The sequence below is a fragment of the Dermacentor silvarum genome, chromosome 5 (genome assembly GCF_013339745.2).
Source record: "Dermacentor silvarum isolate Dsil-2018 chromosome 5, BIME_Dsil_1.4, whole genome shotgun sequence".
Lineage (NCBI taxonomy): Eukaryota > Metazoa > Arthropoda > Arachnida > Ixodida > Ixodidae > Dermacentor > Dermacentor silvarum.
In genome coordinates, this window is record NC_051158.1 from 43,542,292 (window position 1) to 43,565,491 (window position 23,200).

Below are 23,200 nucleotides of genomic sequence, written 5' to 3' on the forward strand. Positions count from 1 at the left end.
GCTAAAGCTTCTTTTCAAGTATCTCACTTGAATCTCATCAACACCCTAGGTCTCTTCTTCCTATGCTCACGTCAACTAAAGCCAGAGTCAAAATTTTAGATTCCGGCATTTTGAAAAAAGAAAGTGCGGGTTATTTCTTTAGCATGGGTACGCATCATGGCATTAGGATTTCGAGGCTGTTATGGTATGTGCAAACAACACAGGGTTGCGTGGTTCGGCTGGCTCAAGTTTTAACTCTGACTGTCCGGTTTAACTGTGCAATGTAAAAGACGTGCCGCGATGTTATCGCCATTCGTCTTTCTAACTTCGTCGGCAACAGCCATGATAACTCTCCCGCGTTAGTGGCCTTGATGGGTGCTTTTGTGTTTGAACTGGACTATTTCGTCTTAAGTGTCGACTACCCTTGCTTCTAACAGGTCATTCGCTAACTTTGCACTACGCAATATTTGTAGAAATTTGCTACTTTATTTCAAGCTCTTTATCTATTTGTAGAATGTAAGTAGCGTAGGCTCGGTTGTGGGAAGTTTCGAATATTTCAGGCTTTTTTTGTTTATATTGTTCTCTTGTCTAGTGTTATTTGTATATCCTTGTGCTGAGCTACGATTTCGGGATAGTGGGCTCTATAGCAGTCAAACTTCCCATACTGCCGGAGTTAATAAACGACAATTACCGTTTTTGGCAAATAATTCAGAAACCGCAGCTGCCTGCTTCAAGAACAAAAAAAAACATTTATCAATAGGCAGGCTCGTACCATATAAGGAACGAAAATAAGAGAAAAAAAACTAATTGTAAAATGACCGGTACGCGTCATGCTTTCGGATTGCAGTAATTATTCGCTGATCTCTTCCTAATTCATGACAAATTCATCCGTTACGCGTTATGATCAAGCATTTCCCTTTCATACGAAAGCGAGCGAACAGGCAAGTTCAAATATTTGCCTCCTCTTTTGCTTACTGCTTAATTAACAGTTCTGGGGTACTTAGGCACGACGTACATATATCGCGTTAGCGAAGAGGGCGTTTCCTCCTAGCCTTTCATTCCACACTCGTAGTGGTGCGGTGAAATACTTCACTTGGCTTTTAAGCAGGATAAACATCGTATGAGTTTTCGCAAGCGTTGTGCAGTAAGCCTCCCAGAGCTTTTATTAAAATGTATTACATCGTTGGGTGTACGCAGAAGGGAAAGTTGTTTAAGCACACTCAGGTATTGGCCCATTCGAAAGAGCTAAAGAAAAAAAAAACATTGACAAGTCATTTGCATTTACTCATAGTTTGTTACCTGCATACATTAAGCAGTTTTGAAAGACTGTTTTGTGAACCGGAAGGATTTTCTATGATTTCTAAGCAAATAATGAACCTCCTACAGCATTGAATCTAAGATCATTCTTCATAATGTATGTGAAGAGCGAGTTACGGTCAGGACCGTGCACTCAAGTTCGCAGGGTGTCCGGATAAATAAGTGTGACCTGCGGTCGAGGAAACTGTCCTGTCCCGATCTTTTCCCTCCCAGAGCACTTCCATGGTACACGCAGTACACTGACAGGCTTTCCGGCGCAGGGCACCTACTGTGCATTTGGTGAAAAGTAACCCAGAGTACGCCACTATGCATGCCATTTCTCAAGGCTCCGTGTCTCATTGGGTACGTTGAACACCGTGAATCGATGAAATTGAACGCAATGCTCAAGGACAGTGCCTGCTGTGGGGGAATAATGAAAGAGAATACGACCTTGCAGTGGCAGCGTTTCTTCAAGGTGGCTTCTCATTCTCAATAAAGAACGTTGGAGCACGACTGATGCGTTTGCTTCCCTTGTAAGTACATCTATCTTGCTACAACCACGAGCGGGTCTACCATATATGAAAAGACGACAAAGATGATGATATCAACTTTTGCGGACATTCTGTCCACTTGTGCACATAATGCATTAATGAATGCACCTGTATAATGTTGTTCCCGGGCCTCTTTCTACGTACCATCTTTGGCGGAGCTCTGGGCTACCAGTACCTATAGACTTTTCTACCTTTCTGCTTGATATGTGTATTACAGGGTTGCTCGTTGTGGCTTTCCAAATGCCCGCACAGGCACCACTGCTCTCAGAGTCTGTGTGAACCGCAAAGCCTTGCACTAAATGTCCAGACTTTTCGTTGTGCAAATAGCCAACTGATTAGTGTGCCCAACCCCCAAATGCACGTTGCTTCTTGTCATGGCGTCAAATACCAGTAAAGGTGGTTGTGAACACGTTTGCTGCTTTTTCTTTGATGTGACAATGGCGAACCTTGGAATGACGGGGTTGCCTCACCATTGGAAAGGACCCTCGTTGGCGGTAGTCGACAACGGTCGCCATCAACGTAACGGAATGGAGGGATATGGATGGGCGTACAAGGCAAACAAAATTTCGCGCACTTAAATGGTTTCGCCGGAAAAGTGCACCGCCATATATTATCTACAGCTACAGTATGTAGACAACCAATGGGCATCCCACAAATACATTAAAATGCATAGTCTTCGTAAGTAGTCGTTGCGAGAATTGTAGGCAGCTTTGTCTCTTCGTAGCTGACATTTCTGCTTATAATTATGACGAGGCTTTTGGTCTATTTTGCGCTGTTTCGTGACCATTTAGACGTAGGACATTCTCACGCCTGAATCATGCTTGGAAGCCTAGCATGTTTTTCTCAAAGGTAATGCCTGTACTTGAAAAAAAGTAGCTGGCATGCGTGCAGTAACGAAAAACTGCTGCTGTGAACGTTTATGGCATGCAATTCACAAGGCGAGTGAAGCAACTGAATATTATCTGCATTTGCTTACTTGTTTGGAGCAGTCGCGCTTATTTGCTGTGTAGTAACGAAAAGTAACGGGTTATTGAGTTATAAAATCCATCTAAGTGTCAATTACGCTCGCACAAAGTAGATTTGCAAGTTTAATTTTTCCTACTATGCTTCCTGGAATACCAACTTTTCCTGAACTTGTTCTTTATAGTTACTTAGAGCGCTTGCTCTGTGAGATACGAGAAGAACTTTTCGAAAGCATGCGAATGAAGCTTAATGGGAGCTTGCGTTGAGGCGCGAGGATTAAATAAAATCGGTCTTTATAGCGAGGGTACTGCTGCAACTTCATTAAGGGCGCGCATCCAGCCAAGTTATGGCAATCAACCTACATGTTCGCGGAGTGGCGCCAGCGTCGCGAGATATCTTCCGCCTGTACTCGCAAAATACGTCTGTAATTTCCAGCGTCTGCGAGCTACTTAAGAAAGTCATCGCAAAGCCGCAGCGTATCATCCCAAGCCATTCGATCATGCACAAAAGGCATTGGGGCGGTTAAAACAAGAAGATAGTAAGCTGTCACCGAGAAAAAATCTCTAATTAACGGCGCCTGAGATTGGCAGTGTAACGCGTTTCCCACGGAACTCCTAATTAAATGACTGGCCTACTTCTTAGCACTCGAGCTTGATTTATTTTATTGCCGTTTCGCGCACTCACGGATGCAATTGGCTAGGCCTAGGCCTACATGTGAGCAGAGTAAAACAAAGTTCTAGCACTTTTTTCACCTCATTATCGCATCCATGCTGCCTAATTAGGTGCGCTCAGGATGATTGCACACGGCAGGCGAAGTTTGTAGGCTGCCTGTAGCTTGCAATTTGGTTGTATTAGAATGCCCAAAAAAGTTGGCGCGTATCCTTCAAGCGATGTGACAGCATTATATGCGCAGCGATTCCACCAAATGATTTTTCTTGCGATATTCATAACTGCAACACTTAAATGAGTGAGGTAAACGAAGCACAGTCAGACATTCGATATCCAAATTAAGACGTCATGATTATAAGTTTGTTTTATAAATTATAATAAAGTTACATTTTGTGCATTAGAACGAGAAAGGAAAGAGAAAAGTGTATAGTAAAATATTATTTCGGCTTTGAAAACTCACAATAAAAAGGGTGTGATGTATGGTCAAATAGCATTGCAAGCAGCCTGACGCCTAGGTAGATAACTTAATAAAAGAGCCCACTAGCCTTGTTTATACAGGCAGCACCAACTGGTCATTTTTTTTCGTAAGCAGTCGATAATCTGCGTCACAAACTTTGCATAAATGATGTAATGAGTGAGCGAAAGTGCCAGTTCTCGCATATACTCGCATAAGGTTTCGCCACGTTGCTTTGTATTGCGTCAGATATTACCAGTAAGGCATTTGGGTCCCTAAAGAAATTATCTGACCAGAATTTAATAAACGCAAGACGTTTAATTTGAAATTTTCGTTAACACACTGCCTTAACCCAGTACTAAGCAATCACAAGAAATGTCGCCTAAAGAAACAGTCTGACATTTCGTATCAACCATGCTTTATTATTTACTTTAAGTTATAAATAAGTTTGGAAGTTTAGGATTTAAACGTAGCACGAAAGCTTATTGGCGAGGGCTTCTGGATAACTTCGCACTCCTCCCGTGCTTTCATAGCAGCACACCTGAAGTACGATACATGATTGTTTTACAGCGAAGATATATATTGCTAGTTTCCAGAGGATCGATGTCCGTAGACCAAAAACCGTGGGCCGATCCCGAATATATTGCAATACCGGGCCGAACCTCTGCGGATGGGAAGCAGGTTTCAAGCATTCCGCCAATTCGCAAAAATAAGTCTAATTATCTTGGGTCCAAATACAACCCGTATCAAATATTGAGCTGATAAGAACACATACTACACTTTGACCCGCGTCGGCCATGTCTATACGTTCACACCATACACGTGAATGCCATCCCGCGTATTCAGACTAGTGCCTACCAATCTGAGTGTATTCTGTCTCCTGACGTCATGCTTTAAGTAGGCTCCTTTCCGAAGTTCTGCTCTGAATGTGAAATGGGTAGGCCACGTGTTGTACGGTTTGAAGAACAGCGTGCCCACTAAGAACGACAGCGTGGACAGAAAAACGAATGGGCGTGGCGGCGGCGGAAGGAGACCACCGACGATGAGCGGCCTGCGGACGCCAAGCGTAAGCGTGCTCCCCGCCAGGAACGCGAGGCGGAAAGTAATGCGAACCGTCCATGTGGCCCCGATCCCGCAAACATGGAACGTTTCACCGGAGCAATGGTCAATGACCATATACACAGCTTCGCAGGTCATCCACCTTCACACAGCGGAATGGCACTGAATCTTTTGTATTGTGTCCACCTCGTATTGCGGCGGCTTCTGCCGAAAACTGAATGTATGTGGCCTCGTATTTGAGAAGCAGAGCGCTAACGAGACAATAACGAGGTGCTGACTCAATTATGGTTTCTTCTTTCTGAGATTGTACGTGCCAAAACCAGTTCTGATTATGAGGCACGCCGTAGTGGAGGGCTCCGGATAAATTCTGACCACCTGGGTTCTTTAACGCGCACTACAACGCAAGCACGGGCGTTTTTGCATTTCGCCTCCATCGAAATGCGGCCGCCGCGGCCGGGAATCGATCCCGCGATCTCGTGCTCAGCAGAGCAACGCCTTAGCTGACTAAGCCACCGCGGCGGGTTGAGTCAATGTTTGCAGAGAGTTAATAAAGTTTCCCTACTATTCTGGCCTCATTCTCAGCAGAATAACACCACAGCCACTGAGCAACCACGGCTCGTGCCAGCGACTGGACAAGCCTACATGGTGAACGTGTGGTGACGTCGCAATACAGTTCCTTCAATATAATATTCCGGCCATATTAAAGAAAAGTGCGACTGCACAGGTAACTGCACCTTTGAGGAATTCGGAAACTACTTTGTAGAGTTGAAATATTTCTTGATTTTTGTCTTGCTTTCCTAATGTCATGATGGGTTGTATTGTTCTTTCTTTCTTTCTTTCTTTCTTTCTTTCTTTCTTTCTTTCTTTATTCAGAGATTACCCCGCAGGCGATTACACCGAAGACGCTACAGCAGGGGAGTTACAGCATTGTAATAAACAAAACTTCATTTTTACAGCACACTCGCACTTGAGACAACTTGTTCCACTTGTTAATCATTCTAACGAAAAGGGATTTAACGAACAGGTCTGTCCTGGTACATTTCCATTTCGTCTCCATCGAAATGTGGCCGCCATGGCCAGGATTCGATCCCGCGAACTCGTGCTCAGCTGCGTAACGTAATATGAAATTATTTTTGTAGTGGTGATAATGATGATATGCAGTGTTTACTGGCGCAAGGGCTATATTTGTTGCTGCATTCATGCTAATATTCTCAGTGTAAGGTGGAATGGAACATTTTGTGAAACTACAATAATTTTAGATAGATGAACGGTTTTTCTGAGCTGCTGTAATGCTTGGAATGTTTATGTTCTTTCATTATAATTGTTTTAATTTGTGTTGTACCTCTTTTGTAAGCATAATATATTGCATAATTATTATTTTGATTGCCTATTGAACGGTTTACTTTGTGTTTTAACGTGTTCAGTGTCTTTAAAACTCGTGGGTTCATACATGTTTGTACGCAACTGCCTTGTAGGGATTTAGGCTTCAAGCGAAACTGTTAATTCAGAACTTAGCCCGTGTTTGTTTCCACGATCTCCTCTGAAAAAATAAACGTGAACCTAACGGCTGCCCAAAGACGATGGCCAAGAACGCTTGAGGCACCAGGAGCGCTATAACGTAAAATGATTCCGAACTCCTGACGTCAAATTTACGTAACCACCGACGCAAGCGTCGGGCGATGACCCGCAGCGTTATCTTAACAACCCAATTAAACACTCTCCTCATTTATAAAAGGTACCCTTTGTTCGCTTTCAAAACCAATAGCATTGTACTACACTCAGCGATTTTTCCTATCTAATTGGCTGACAATAGGCGAGGAGCACGCTCTAGTGGAGATGGTCTCGAAGGGGCCGAGCCAGCACAGCTGAAAATAGCTAACGGCATGAAGAGGGTGGTGCCGGCTTCTCCGATTGGTCCGCTTCGCCTTACTTAGCTTGCGACGGCTGCTCGAAAATCGCGGCGGCGTGCAACGGCAAGGATAAGAATGCCGCTAAAACGGATCCTCAGCAAGGAAGAGTTGGCAGAGCGATGTCGTATGCATGTCGAAAGAGCTCGATAGCGTTTTATACTGCCACGCAAAAAGGTTTATCATGCGCAAATAAATACATGCTCACCGGCAGGTGCGAGTAGCGAGGGCCTGAGTGATCGGCGGGCAGCCATCTTCTATTCCTTTCGGAACGGGGCAGTCTGTGGCTATTCAGAAAAGTTTTCAGTTTTCTTCGGCATATTAATGCATTTTTTTCGCGTACACGTCACTTTGACGTGGTGAGTTTTCGCGGTTTTGTGAGGTCGCGTGACAGACAAGCGAAGTGGGCGTAGCCAGAAAACATTGGACCAATAGCAGAGGGCTAATGGTGAAAAGGCATCGAATCAGGAACGATTATTTTTCTTTTGTGCAATTTAATCATGCATAATCAGCGTGTACACGTTATATCATATGGGGAGCTATCGTGGTTTTTTTGACGTCACGTGACAGACAGGCGAAGTTGGGAGTGGCCCGAAAATGTTTTGACCAATTGTGGAGGCCGATTGCAGAAATTGGAATCAAAACAGTTTGGAATCATTTTACGTTATAGCCCCCCAGATAATGTGTTAATAAAGTAAATATCGTGCTTGCTGAAAACAATAACAACAACAATAATGTTCAGGCCCCGCCTAGCAAGCGAGTTCTTTTTTCACAATGTTTAGTAACCTACCCGTTTCCCGACCGCATGCTACGGGAAGCGCCCTTAACGCATGTGTAGTTTTTGACGTCACGAATAATGAGGTAGGACGTGGCAGACGCAGCGCAGTCTTCATGACTGTCCCCACGAGGAAGGGAGCAAGAATTTTTGGCGTTGAATGATGAGATTAGCTCAGGAGTAATACATCGGCAAGTTTTAACGAATATCTTAAATCAGGGAATAAACACATTGCATCATAGACAAGAAAGGGTTCTGGTAATCTTTCGTATGTTACTTTTTACTTGTCCGTTTCTTTTCTTTCTTTTTTTTTAGTTTGCCGTAGTCTCCTCAATCCACGGGCTCGATTGGTAAATTAAAGCTTGCTAAATTAGCAAAATTAACTGATGAGACCTCAATGAAATTGGCAGGAAATGCAAAATGTGATTCCACATTCGTAACAAGTAAACCGAAAATTGAGGAAAGACAAGCCCCTCGAGGAAACAGGACTGTTATTACGTAAGCAGACAAATAGCGCGAGAAGATAACGGTGACATGAAGAAATCTCTAGAACCTGTTGATTATATACAAACAAAAGAAAACCTCCTCGTATCTTCCGCGTGTATTTATAAACGCTGTGAACGACGGGCAGTAGTATCTTTGAGGGCGGGTTGGAAGAGAAGAGGATACAAGTTCTTTACTAAGGCTTGCTGATCTTATTCACGAACAGAAGCCTATTGTTTTTTAACCTCTATAGGAGTACGTTGTGTGGGGCCTCAAATGCGTCGTTCAGCCTTGCGAACAATGATTAAAGGCATCCCTTTGTTCCAACATCAAGCCTAGAAGGACCTACGAGTTTCGCTCGGTTTTTATTTCATTGCAGAGAAAACACACTTTGGGCGTGTTTTTTTTTTACTCCCACTTCCGGCCTATCGGCCATCACAGGCCTAGTTTAAAGCGGCATTTTTGTGATTACTATAGCATTACATTAATTTTATAACATTACAAAACATTACTCACTGAATACGTATGATAACAGAAGAAAAGAAGCTGTTCACACACTTTAAACAACCACAAATACAGAATTGAAAAATGCAGCATTACCAAATACTGCGCAAAAGAAAACTAAGAAAACTGCGTGTAGAATATACATCCGTCCATGCGAGTAAATTTCACAGTAACTATATGTTATATTTAAATACATTTACGGTGGTGTTGTGTCGACCTCTCGTATCAGAGGTCGGCATGTAGCTTGCTTGGAAAGTGCATGGAAGAAAGGTACGAGTTTTTTATGATCGCTAGACTCAAATCCGGGAACGGTGGATCCCGATGGCTATCTCTTTCCCGACATAACGGATTCATAGGTGACACAATGAAGGTATTTAGGCGTAACCTAGCGGAATTTACAGCTTTGCTTCGTGAAGCACAAGTATACTTATAGGCAAACATATTTATTAAAATAGATAACCGATGCTCTTCTTTTTTAACTGCTGGCCGAGCATTAGTGTGAGTCGATTATGTTCCTTCCGGATAAAATAGAAGGTCAGCTATTTCACGAAAATGTTCGAGGATGAAGCGATCACATATGTAAAAGCTTATGTAAAAGTAAGTATGTCACCAGATGAAATACCCACAGGATACGCTGTTTCAAGAGATGCTCTAAAGGCAAGAAGCTGAATAAGCTAAAAAAAGAAAAACAAACTTAGACAGAATGGGTGTGTCACTGGAGTCAAAGCCACTGTCAATCTTTCGTACATCGCGTAAAACGGCTACCGTGGTTTTTGGCGTCATTCGTGATCTCGAGTTCTAAATAATTAGCATCCATTCGTGAGAGCTCCTGGATTATTCGCGTTTGGTTGCAGTGAGACTGAAAAGCTATGTTGAAGTGATACTCGACAACAGCTAGTCTTTACCGAAGCTGCGCATTACATTGTCGAATTCTTGGTAAGAAACGGTGCTAAGTAGAAAACTACACCTTTAAGTTAAGAAATTTTTCCTTCGAACATTAAAAAAAATATTCAGCTAAGTTGAGCATGATGAAAAAGATCACACTGAAAATTGTTGGGTGGTAAGTTTTCTGCATAGAGCATCTGTCATCGAATGGCTGAATACTAAGAAAGTTCTAGCAATGCTTCACGAACGAAGAAAGATTACACACGGGATTGAGCGTATACCTCTTCGTGATAAAACTGCACAATACAGTGCATTGTGTTGATTGAAACGAACGCAGTCTGAATAATACTTGCGGGGAAACTATCAAAAGCCTTCGTTGCTCAGTACGCTTATCTTTACTCTTCCAAGTGCTGTTGTCGAGGTCTCACGCTTCAACAGAGCTAGGCGAATTAACCTGAGTGCGCTGAAAGCAATTGACATTTCAATACTCCGTGTAGTCAATGTCACATTTCCTACATTCGTGCGGCAGGATACAAATACCAATAGCGCACGGGGATACTACATCAAAGTGGCACAAAATCTGCGAACCTGGCCTGAGTATCACGCTACACAGTCCGCGCCATTGAGGAAACCGCAGAAACTACCTTCTTGCGCAAGGGCATACACACATTGCATGAAAGATTTTTGTCCTATCCAGACGGACTCGGTCACGAGGATCTGCCGTATAGTAGAGCGTGACAAAATTGTAAAAGGCGATGTTGTCGCAGCGAAGATGCGATGTACACATAAGCATGAGCGTAAGTCAGTGCAGCACTCATTTCCTTTGCTTATATCCCCTTCAGACACAAAACGTGATCGACTGCCGATACATCATTCTTTGTAGATCGACTGTAGAATCATTCTTTGTGCGTTTTATGATGAGCCATCATAATTAGAGTAACTAAATATTTTAATATCGTAAAGTCAGTCGATCATGCTATACTTCTTCATAAAAAAAATCACAGCATATCCACGGGGTGAATGATGAGTGGGCGAAGCTCCGGAGGGAATCATCGGATCTCCCGCTTAAGGGGACGCTAGCACAAACGCGTTAGAGACGTGCAGTACTCTCTAGTAAGGGGGAGCGGCCACAGCGTCTTACGCAGCCATTTACACATGCCGGAACGTGCACCGCGTTTGCCGACGCCATCACATGACTGCTGAGAGAGTATACCCCCCGTATTCATAAACGCTCCTCGACTTGAACTTGACTTGCCACCGCCTTGGGCAGCGCGTTCGAAACGCGTTGAAGGTAAGGCGGAGAGGCCACAGCGTCTTACACACACAGTCCGTAACGCGCTAGCATAAACGCGTTAGAAACGCGCTAGAAACGCGGCCTTTCGTTAATGTTGGCTATTTATTGCCATCGTGGTGCGTGTGTCTATGTGTGCTTCGTGGCGTAGTGGGCTAACGCCGCGCGCTCGGAAGCGAGGGGTCCCTGGTTCGATTCCGCGCTACGGACACAACTTCGGAATTTTTTTTCTCATTTTTCTCAGACTGGTTACACACTACTACTACGACGAGGGACGAACGGGTGCCGCCTTAAGGAGCTTCGCCCCTAAAAGGATTGAATCACCCGCGCTCGAATTACATCCAGAAGTTATTTTTGGCCACAAGCATTTCAAGAAAAATAAATATTTCAAGGTTGCTACCGACATGTCCCCCGTCAACCGTCGCGTAAAATGTAGTGCCTTTACCAAAGCAGTACTCTGTAACGATACATATCACTCAGAAGTAAAATGGAAGTACTATAGGTTAGCAGAATGATCAATTTACCATAAGTTTAATGTTTGTGCTCTATTGCTTGCTACCACTGCAAAGAAACGGCAAAAATATGTCGCGTTCACAAATGTGGACGCTGTGTCTGAAGGGGATATAAGAACGGCATATACGGTAGCATGCAGCCTTCATGGTCCCATTGTCTTGCGTAGCTTCCGTTGGACTGGGATTGGCGAACAGGTCATTAGTACATGCCGTGGTTGGAGCCTGCTTGCGACGGCCAGACTCTCAGCTCCGTCGTCAGTGATGTTTTTTCAGGACATTGCGAAAAAAATATGAAAATAAACACCAGCACTGCGCCTACAGATAACTTTTTTTTTGTCTCCGTTGCTATATTCGCAGATGAACAAATAATGTTTGCGCAAATCCAAAGCGAATGAATATGAAATGATAGATGCGTTCAGTAACGGTTGTATTTGTTGGTGACTGTGATCTCACAAAACTCTCATGGGGCTCGATGGACGGAAATAGCTTGGATTGGAAGGGCCTCGCAGTAACGCTCCTCTCTGCTTGAATGCGACGGAAGTCAAAAAGGTCGAGTAGCAGAGGAAATAGGCGCTACCACCGAAAGTCGTTGGCCCCCGGTAATAAGTGCTTCCGGCTCGAGGTCACGCTACCCCGTTTGGATGTTTGCCAATCTTACTACCTCATCTGGAGAGGGTGGTGGAGAGAAGGGCAAGGGGTGAGGGGGCGGGGAATGCAGAGTGCAGTGCTCCAATACGAGGGTGAGTGGTGATGCAAAGGAAACGCTCATTTCTTCGGACATGCACTTGTGCAAATGGTTCCGTGTATAGCGGCTGTAAACGATGATCGTTATTGACTACCCATATCCTGTCGAACCTTCTTACCGTCGGTACGAAATTTGTGCGTCGATATATATGCACAGGAGGTGATTACAGCACCTGTTGGTTCTGTTTTTCTTTATCGCGGGTAGTACTCACCGGCATTGTGCATATACATGAAAAATAAACGGGTAACAAAGTGTGCATAGTTTATGGTTACCCTGCGAGCTGTTCGTGGTGTGGTAGTAAGAGATAACTACTGAAGTGCCCAGTCTTGTCTTGTCTATTTGGCTGCCCCGTTTCTTTCCGCAGGAAATTAGAAGTATGCGGACAACTAATTCACTAGAAAAGTTGCTTTTCAGACGCAGAGAGCTTATATTAGGACCTGGACAGAAACCGATTTAGGTTTCTCACGATTGATTTAAATAAAACATAAAGAAAACTGTTGCAAAAACAGGTTGTTCTTTACAGGAAGTCCTACATTCTGTGTTGTTTAGTTCCTTAAATGACTTAGCGGATAACATAGAGAAACATGCCAAACTGTGAAACAGGAAGAATAAATGCGCTGCCTTGTACGTTTCACATGTCCTGATACCTGCGATATTCGCTTTGCTGCACATAAAGAAATTAGCACAACTTAGATTTTACGTAGACCATGTAGAGCCGTTTAACCCTTCACCTATTTGAAATAATTCCTGAATTGGCGGACATTAAAGTTGCACGCCAAAGCTAAGTGTGTGTTAAGGTACTTAAAAACGTTAAATAATTAACTAATTATTGAGAAATTGAAGCCTTCAAATGATATAGTACCCGCTTAGCCGAAATAACACTATAACAAGTTTTGAGGTCTTCATCCTTAATATGAACTGCAAAATACACCAGCGTTCTGGTTAACAATTTCCCAAAATCCTCGTTCAGAAAGGTTAGAACGATATTATACCTGCATTTCCTATAAACACAACAGCTATTTTTCTTTTGGACGCGTGTCTCCAATCTGGTGCTTGTGTTACAATTTCTGCTCATAGGACATAACTATACTAAACAAGGTTTCGTTTCTGCAGTTTCAACATATGCCCTTCATTAATTATTAAAGGTTATTTAATGAACCCTTTTCAGTTGTCTACCACAAGACTGACTTATCATACAAGTACTGATCGCGTCTTCCAGCAACCCACCCGAATAGACGGAGCCGCCACCCGTAACAAATGTGATATTGAGGAAAGCTGCTCGACCTTATGTAAACAGGTCATGTACAGCTCTACATAAAGGTGTCTGGAACCAAGAAACCTATTTTATCTTAGACGAAATGGCAAGTTCAAATCTGTCTCCCTTTTAAGGGCAAAGCACGTGACAACCTTAGTAAAAGGCATAATAGAAAGCCATTGATCGCACAGTTATTTCGGAAACATGAAATGAATAGCCAAACAGGCAATGCTGAAATACCAAGTCAGGCGACATGTTAAGTATTACATGCATGCGTGTTCATCTCAAATATTTTGCTTATGTCCTTATTTTACAGCGACGCTGTATATGGCTACCCGATTTGTTCGTCTGCAGCCTATACGCAGAAACTATCATCATCAGCAATGGCTCGTGCGTCGTCGTCTTCTTCCACAGCTGGTCCCGTTGCCGCTCATAATTCCAGCATAGGATTTCACTTGTCTTCTGTCGTCGTAATGGGGAGGCCACGTTTACGGGGGTATTAGCCAATGCTTAAGGGGTTAATGCCTAAGGGGGTACGAGCCATTCATTGTCTTACGTGACAAACAGATTTAATGTTGAAGCAATTTAATTTCGAAAATCGCAAGCGGCGATGCGACAACAGCGGACTGCGGGCATACCGTCAGTGACGTCGTTTTCTAGGTCGCAGCCGAACGTGTGAGTAACGAAACACAAAGAGGTAATGAATAATAGAGAAATACTTTAATGTACAGTCGGGATTAAACCATGATAAACACCGGGGCCGCACTATTCAGCTTCGCTGGTTAACCAGCTAGACGGAGTCATTGGGCGGTGATTTTAAACGCGATAGCGTTAAGGGCCCCGTGTCGCAGAAAATCCGGCGTCGGTGGCGGCGTCGGCATCGGTGTCTGGCGGAAATAATCATGCCGAACCACATCATCCCGAACCACCATGACCACACAGGCCCTCCGCGTGGTGCAAGGCGTTAGTGAACAAAAAATATCTCAACATAAAATCCGTGAGAGAAGTAAAGTACAACTTAACCTGGTACGACTTAAGCCTGATAAGCAGCCAGGGATCTTTGAATGCTGTCGCGTTCCACTCTTAAAGGCGAAGCTTAAGCGTCCTCCAATCCTTATGGTGTTTAGCTGTACTTTGGTTGTAGGTACCATTGAGGGAAAGGTAGAAAACCGGGCCTTTCTAAATTTTGGACACGCGCGCGCCTCGGGGCAACAGCAACCAATTAATAAAATAATAAAAAAAGGCCCTACAGCCTTCACATTTCGATATAAGACGGCTTAAATTGTTCCTGTAAATTATCTTCCCAGCAATGCATTTCTGTTTAAAAGTAAAGCCGACTTTAAGGGGACCAGCGTAAGCTCGGACTTTGTAAGCTGGCTTTCGACCGTTGTGTGTTCCAGTGAAGCCTACTCATAAAGAAAAGTGTGATGCGGACGGAGCCCAATAACGCTATCGCGTCCAACTTAAAGGCGAAGCTTAAGCGTCCTCCAATTTGAGATGCGAGAGCTACATGATCTCTAAATAAAGTCGCAACAACCCCGTACAAATATCTCCTCTCTTCTCAATACATTCTCTCACTCTAACTTTTATTGAGTTGTGTTGCCAAGTGTAACGAAACGGGAAACTCGATGCGCACCCCCCGCGATGCTTTCGCATCCCACCATGGTTGCCCGTTTGGTGCGATGATGTAATTTTTATGTTTCATTTTTTGCCGCAGAGCTTTATGCTTTTCTTCCTCATGAAAAATCTCGAAATTCATTTCATTATTGACCACACTGCGCCATCTAAATTTTCATCGATGACAACTGAAGCTTCCTAGCCCCAACCTGTATACAAATTTTTCCATATGACTTCACTGTAGGGTAGTACTATGCCAAATGAGTAGGCCACCAGAGAGGACAGCAAACCTCCATCAGTGACTGCATTTGGAGAATGCTGACAGCACCTGAGGTAATCGTCGATGCCCTCGAAGTCATTAAAACAACTCCGTTCGAATTTTTATCATTCAGCCTTCACCGCAAAATAATTTGTCTATTACGGACTGGCCAGAGACAATCGATGATGTATTTCAGCTACCGAATGGGTGACAAGAGAAGCGGAATGCCGTCAGTGAGGACAGAAAACGAAGTGGTGTGATCAAATGAGGAGCTTGGTTGGCATAAGGATGGTGTCAGCTCGCGCAGTAATAGAGAGGTAATAAGACATCGATGGTAGAGGCGTTCCTCCTGCAGTGGACGTAAAATAGACTGATGCAACTGCTTCTGCTCATGAATATGAATATTACGATGATAATCGTCACCTTCTTTAGTTGGCAATGCATAGTGGTTCAAGGAATTGAGTTCTTGCAGAACAGCGCCCAATAATACAAGGACAGCTCAAACAATTGACGCTGGCGTTGCCCTGTTTATCTCTTCATTGGCCTGGTGTCCTTCTGTGCTTGCTTGCAAGGGACAAGTATGCCCAAATATTGACTCTCTCAAAGTAATATGGCTTCCACGTACCGAGATATCGGTGTAATCACTGTGGTGCAACTTAACAATGGCAGCCGCATGCTCTCAGGCCCGAAACAAGAACTCTACGACAACACTTGCCTGTCGTCTGCACACTGCCGGAAACTAATCTTCTGCATATTAGTTCCTGTCAGCAAGGAACACAAGAGTCTCCACGCTTGCAAATTACCTCCCCACCACCCGCGTCATTAAATCAGGCGGCTATCATTGAGGGCTGTCAGCGCGGCCGCTTGGCAACGTTACTCCTCGCAGGGCAGCCGGCTGGGCAATGTGTGTTAACTCCCTAGGTTGTATATTGCGATCCTCGGAGAACTTCACCTGAGTATGCCCTAATTGCGACATAGGTCTTGCTCAAACAATTACGCACAGGGCAGTGGGTGGCCTGGTCGAGCAATCAAGGCCAGAGTGTCTCCAAGTCATCGCTTTTCTCGGCACGTAAACGGATTGCGAACCCTCCTTGCCTAAGCGATGTCAAGTATTCGGGAGAAACGTGTGTATTTTGTTATGAAGACACTAAAGAGAAACAGTAAGTCAGTTTATATTGATGCGGTATGTCCTTCAACAACCATACTTTTCCTGATTTCATGGTAACAGGCGGGTTGTGAGAGCACATAAAGGTCAAAATGTCATGTATGAACTTTCGAAGTGTTTTTTTTTTTTTTTGCATTCAGGAAGTTGTGGTACTGACTACCAAATGAACACATTAACGGCGCACCGAAGAACAACTCTGCTTAATCAACACACTTGGCCTTTTCACTTGCAAGGTGATGCTTCTCTGAAGGCCCTGGAATACGTGGAAAGTACTGACTCCAGCCCACATTGTTTGACGGCCGAGTGCGTCATTTGTGTATCTTAAACAATAGAATTTCTGTACCTTAGACATCCGCATATGTGGTTTCAACTGAAACATTTTGAGACAATGTTTAGCTCATTCGTATCGGGAAAGGTGACGAACTTTCTTGAAAGGAGGCGCTCGGGCGGAGCACCTGCGCGCATATCTTGCAAGGTGAGATCCGCCTGCAGCCGACAATATCTTACTACTCATCCGCCTCCTTCGTAGCAATAGATTTTCTTCCTTTTTATTTGGGCATAAGATATTTTAGGAATGTCTGCATCATTTATATATTTTTCTTTTACAGTGTTACCAAGTAAACAGGGGAACTATTGCTATAAACAGCGGCAACCGCTTCCTTATTCTGACTCCCACTAACTAAAATATTAAAATTGAAAAACATTTGCGGCATTTTTAGCATGCACTCATACCATTGATAACCATAAAATCAAATAGGTTATCACCGTTATAAAGTAAATTTTATATCAATGAATTAATGAAACACACGTTTCCGTGGATGAAGTCAGTGCTTCCGCCAAGAAAAAGCTGGCCTCACACCTCTGTAAAGTCAGCGAAACATTTTTCTTTTCGTAAGATGAAAAGAAAGATATCATTGCTTCAGAGAAGCTATGATACTTCGCTAATGAAGTAGTCACTGTAGGGTTTATAGTTGTACTGTGTTCACCCTGCGCTAAAATGCAGCCTGGGTCCATCAGCTGCTGACGTCACCGCTGCCAAGTATGTAAAATATGTAAAGCTTAAAAGAAACAATCATTAGGCCTGAACTGGGTGGGAACACGCACGAAGGGAAAGGAAGAGGCAGAAGTAAAGAATGCGTTCGGAGCGACGACCTCTTGTCTACTGATAATTACAGATATTACAGTTTTCAAATTTGAAGACATTTTCTGACCAGCGATACTCATTCGTCAGTTCTCTCATTAGCTATACACCATTATATCTGATGAACGGTTTTACAAAGACGCATTTCTGGTTAACGTCCCTACTTCCTGTCTTTCCGACCTCCTCCTACACAGGCCATCCGGTTTTAAATAAGCTAGCATAATCTCCCGCCCCCCTCCCCCCGCCTCTTTGTTTAGTCCACTTCCGTTTCCCCTTTTCTTCATAATTTTCTCCAGTTAACTTTCAACCAGAGCTAAGTATTCCTACGCTTTCCTTGGCTTCATTGCCTGCTCGTTTTTTATGGTCGTGATGCACAAAAACCACGCCCATCTGTTTGCCTTCTCCATGTTCACGTGTTACATGTGAAAGAATTGTAACAGGCCATCATTCCAACTAGGAGTGGTTAGACATTCGCTAAAAAGCGCCTACTTGCCGGCGACACAGTACGCTTTTTACATTGAGTACTGCAGGGGATAAAAGTTGTAGTTTCCTAATCGAATACACTAGGATTCAAGCCCCGGTTAGTGAACTTCGGTGCATTCAAGCCTGAACAGAAGAGTGTACAGGGGGTGCGGCAAAATAATCCTGGTTGTTACAAAAGAGTTTGCACATCAGCAGGAACACCGTCCTGAGGTCGCGATTTGTTCAAGAAGCTATGAAGAGTACTTTGTTGCTGAGAGAGAAGGTAGATGGTTAGAAAGAAAATTTGGTTCGCGTCCTGAAATTTGTGATTCTATCAATCTAAGGAGTTCTCATCCTCCCGAAGGCATTTTAAGGGTACATTCTTGGCAGCGGAAGAAGTGGACGATAAGAGGACGCGAGAAAGTTTCGAATGCTCACAGCGTTCTTTGTCGCTGTGATTGTGCCTGAACCCGGAATGTCTGGCGTCACTAGGGAGGCGTCCACAACCAATGCGCTTGGAGGTAAAGTACGATAGCGCTTGCTTTCTTTTTCTTCTTTCCACTTTGACAAGTAAGATAGCAGTGGACATCTAGAGAATTGAACGAGTTTTGCTGCCACTGTTACCACGGCGATGATCTCTACATAGTTCTCCCTCGTTTAGCGAAGAAAAAAGGCCTGATTAGTGCAGAAATAAAATGTCCCTGCGGTAATGGAGGTGAATGGTGCTCAACAAAGTGTGCGGCATACTTAGACATTATTGAGCATAACTAGGTTAGACTATTGTCCCGGATTGCTTTTTGACTACTTAGTTGGCACCTATTCGAAGTAGAAGGGTTGGTTGTTTGCGGAGAAAATAAATACCACAGTTTATAATCCGAAACATTGTGCGCCAAACAGAATATGGCGAATAAAAAAAACACAAAGGTAACAAAATCGGAGCAAGGAAAATAAAATACCACATAAGCATTTACATAAATCAAGAAACATCGATCGGTCAGCTTGCAAAAATTACCTAACTTCGTTCACTTTGATACGGCGGTTGCCGCTTTTCATAAGATGTTTTTCAAGTTAAGGTTCTTAAATCGGAGTAATTTGCCAAGCACACGTGTTGCACCTATTCAGATATTCTCGAATGGTATATTCTTCAAAGTAACTCATTTCCATGCTCTCAAAATCATTGTCTTCAGATGTCGGCACGTGCCGACTCAAAAAGCAAATTCTTAAGATGCACGCCCCTGTTAAGTGGCGCGAGTAGAGATGCTGCAACGCGCTCACCTACTAAAGAGAGAGACGAGAAGTCGCAGCATATTTCAGAGATTAATAGTGCAATCTTACTTGAAGTGAGGTCTTTAGTTTGCTGTTGACATCTTTCCTCTGTGTGAACAGACAATACTACAATACCGTCCCACCGACCATCTGTTCAGAAGGCAGTGAACGCACTTTTGTGCTTTCTGAGAACGTCTGGTTTGCACGAGCGCTTCTGACTCTGTAATACTGTCCGTGCACGTCTCTATACTCTCTCTCTCTCCCACCTTCTTTCTCTTCCCTTCTCTCTTCCCCAAGCGCAGGGTAGCCAACCGTACTCTGTACCGATTACCATCCCTGCCTTCCTTATATCTCTCTTGCTCTCTCTTTCGAACACCCCAAGAAAGGTGCCCGTTACTTTTCTTGCTGTATCTTTTTTTTTCCTCGGCATGTGTTACTCGCTCTCCGGGGTTAAAACTTTGAGCAATGCACTACATTTTGTGAGTAGGAGTGAGAATTTGACTCTCCTTCTCAGCACTTCTGACTACGCATCTCTGGAAATGCTAATTTACGTTTTGCATTTCTCTTCCGCGCACAGGATGGCGTCTAATTATTGGCTTTTGAGTTTACCTGAAACCCAAAGGCCAAGTGTTTCATTCTGCCAATTGCGACAGAAATGAGCGGAAAGTTAGATATATTTGTCGTCACATGACTCTGAAATGTTCGTGGCGCTGTCTTTGATATCGATGTCTGTGCTGATCACGAGTCGGCTGTTCTTACATATATTGTTTGCAATAACCTCTCTAGAATCAAAACGTGTAAAATCAATAGTGAACAGCAGACAATGCCTGATATACATATATGCAATATTTGAGCGCACGTTTCTCGCATTTTTCAGCGACACCAGTTAAGAGTTGGGAAACTGGGTTCACCAGTCCGTCTTCTAGATTACGTTTTCGTCGTTGTGCCACCATCGTTGTCTCTATCATCATCAGACAACCTTCTCATCCACACCTTCAATCTCAGTATGTGGTGACGGCAACGTAAAGAAAAACAAAACGTTGCCCACCCAATATCGTTATACTAAGGATCTACCTCTAATTCTACATCTGTTATAGTATGATTAGTGTTATTACTACTACTATCAGTAATAATAATAATAATAATAATAATAATAATAATAATAATAATAATAATAATAATAATAATAATAATAATGAGGTTGACATTGCGACTGAGGATGAAATTTCTAAAGCGGCGATATGCATCTATGAACTGTTAATCTCTCGAGATGTTATATAGCGTGATGCTGTAACTGTTCTTTGAGTGTTAGCCACATTGCAGTGCAGCAATATTTCTCGGTGACACATACTCGCAGGAGGTCTCGCACTCACAATCCGTTTATTTTGTCGTTTTGTGCATTTATGTATAATCTACGTCGAATTCAAATATTTCCGTGACTAATAACACCATTCACTTGAAAAAAACCTTTAATGGCAGGAACGGCCGTTATGAAATGTGGGGCTCGCAACGCTCTACGTAACTTTGCCTTGCTTTCCCCACACTTTCCGTCATATATATATATATATATATATATATATACTTGAGAGAAAATGGTGTGTTCTGTGAAGCAATTGCAGATTTATATTCAAGAAAGTGCGTTCATGCCTCATTGAAAGAGCAATGCCTTGAGAGCAATCCTGAACGACCCACCGAGTTCCCTGCTGCCGCCTCAGAATTCCGCCCATGGCGTCTGACGAATGGCGCCACAAATACCAACTTGGCGAAAGGGGCAATTCTTTCGGAAATAAACAAGAACAAAAATATGGTTTTGCCGAACATTTTTTTTTTAACTTAAGAAAGAGGCAAAAGATGGAAGAATGACGGCTCTCAAAGCTTTCTTTGCGTTTGATTTTTTAGCCCGCTGTACACGCCCACTCGCTCGGTGCCATAGAATCTTGATGTTTTTACTTGGTGTACTCCTGTGTAGACTTCTCGAGAGCGAAGAAAGCTTACGCAACGGTATCAGAAAGCGGGAGCTTTCTGATAACGTTTATAACGTTTCTGATCCATTGTGCTCCTGACCTGCTCAGGAGGGGAATGAAATGAAAAACAAAGAAAGACACGACTGGGGCACATTAGAGTCCAAAATAATGCCGTGCCTATATCCATAAATTTGTTTCTATATGTAATATTTCTGTGCAAGTGCGCACTTTTGCATTTTTATTTCGCTGCTGGAATTTCAACGCTTTCGTACACTTTACGTTCAAGCCACTAACAAAGTTTAGCTACTTCGGCACTTCTCTTAGCCTGTGTATGGTGAGATGGGTGGGGGGGGGGGGAGGGCGGAGGACCCCTCTGACGAACTTGATAGCCTGTATAACTATAGGAAGCGCTGTGAGCAGCCATATGTTGTATAGCTTAGCCTCCACCTTTAACTAAAGTGCGATATTAAGGCATTGTCACTCTTAACTTGAAGGGCAATCAGGAAAAGGAAAGCTTATTTTCGTTTTAACGCAAAAAAAGCTGCGCTATGGTGAAACAACACGCTGAAGGTTTCAAGCAAGAGTCCTCCGGAAAGATGCGTATTTATGCGACACAGTTGATGGGGGGTGAACAATAGGGCTTTATATTCCTTGCGCGTTTTAATCGCTATATACTAATTGACATTTACTATATAAAACACAACCGCACTAGAGCGGAGCTTCAGATATTTTCCTGCAAATTTATCACCATCATGAACAAATTAGTTGGATTTATTTTCCTGTTGGAGCTTACTCGCCGGTGCCTGGGCAGTTTTCAATATCTCAATGTCATTTTCGCACCTTGGAAAAAGTCTAGAATGCATTGCAGTGCCTATATATGAACGAAGATCAACCAAAATTTCAACAAAACGGGGCTTGGGCAATTTTTTTTTTTACATTATACTATTCCCGGCCTATGCTAATCTCTCGACTAGCATGCAATTAAGTGTTCTTTGCATACGTTGTCAAGGCACAATAGAACGATTGTCATGCCAACCAATTATTACAGTCTAGTCGAAAGACTCCCAGATTCTAAACCTAGATGAAGATTTTTTGCGTCTATATCTATATCAAAGGCCAATGACTATTAAAATATGCATTTGCAATAAAAACAATGTCATTTACATAATTTAATTACTGAATATGGACGTTATATATATTTCCTAAGCTTTTACATATAACACTTCCTGGATAAATTGTGGTGCTTTGTGAACACATATACTTGCTTTACCGCAAGACATACTGATTTTGTTTCTTTTCTTCATTCTCTGTAAATCGACTTCTCGTTTCTATTATTTTCTCGACAACTACACTTGCACTTTCCCTAGAGCGCAATCAGGCTATGCAATTTCATGCCGACGTTCCGAACAACAAAATGTTTTTGACGTATATTCTGGCGTACGTCGCATGCATGGTTTGTCTATGACACCACGTTCCAAACCCGCAAAATCTGTTTCCACATGTTTTACAGCACGTGACAGTTTCACCCGAAGAAACAAAGTTCTGACTGAGTCCGTTTTTGAGATAAACAGCCCTGGTAAAAAGGTTTGCTCGAAAGACCCCTATGACGCAAAGTCACCTTTGTTGATTAACTGATACGAATGATGCAGGATCATGCATAATTACCCGTATGTGGCTATTGATCATACGAGATAAGTGCACTTGGTGCACTTGGAAGAAATGGCTGTTGTATGTTGTTTTCGTTCCAAAGCACTGTAATTCTTTACACTCTTGAAATCATTAGTAAAAACAACACTGTTATTTTTTTACATAGCGCCGGTAGGACTGTAAGGTTTCCAGCGAACTGAATAATAATCAATGCGGTAGACGTCCAGTAGGTACGAAACACAGCTGCAATTATACCACAGTTTCTGCAAGGAGTCCACTTCCGCCGAGTTGGGCTGTTTTATATAAAGCACCCGAGCACTAGTCCTACCAAATGATGGTAAATAGACGATT

The 23,200-nt window shown here is 43.2% G+C and overlaps 1 pseudogene; it reads right to left on the minus strand.

The window, feature by feature from the left end:
* Positions 1–4,530: 4,530 nt before the first annotated feature.
* Positions 4,531–4,711, minus strand: LOC119454658 (U2 spliceosomal RNA; annotated as a pseudogene).
* Positions 4,712–23,200: the final 18,489 nt, after the last annotated feature.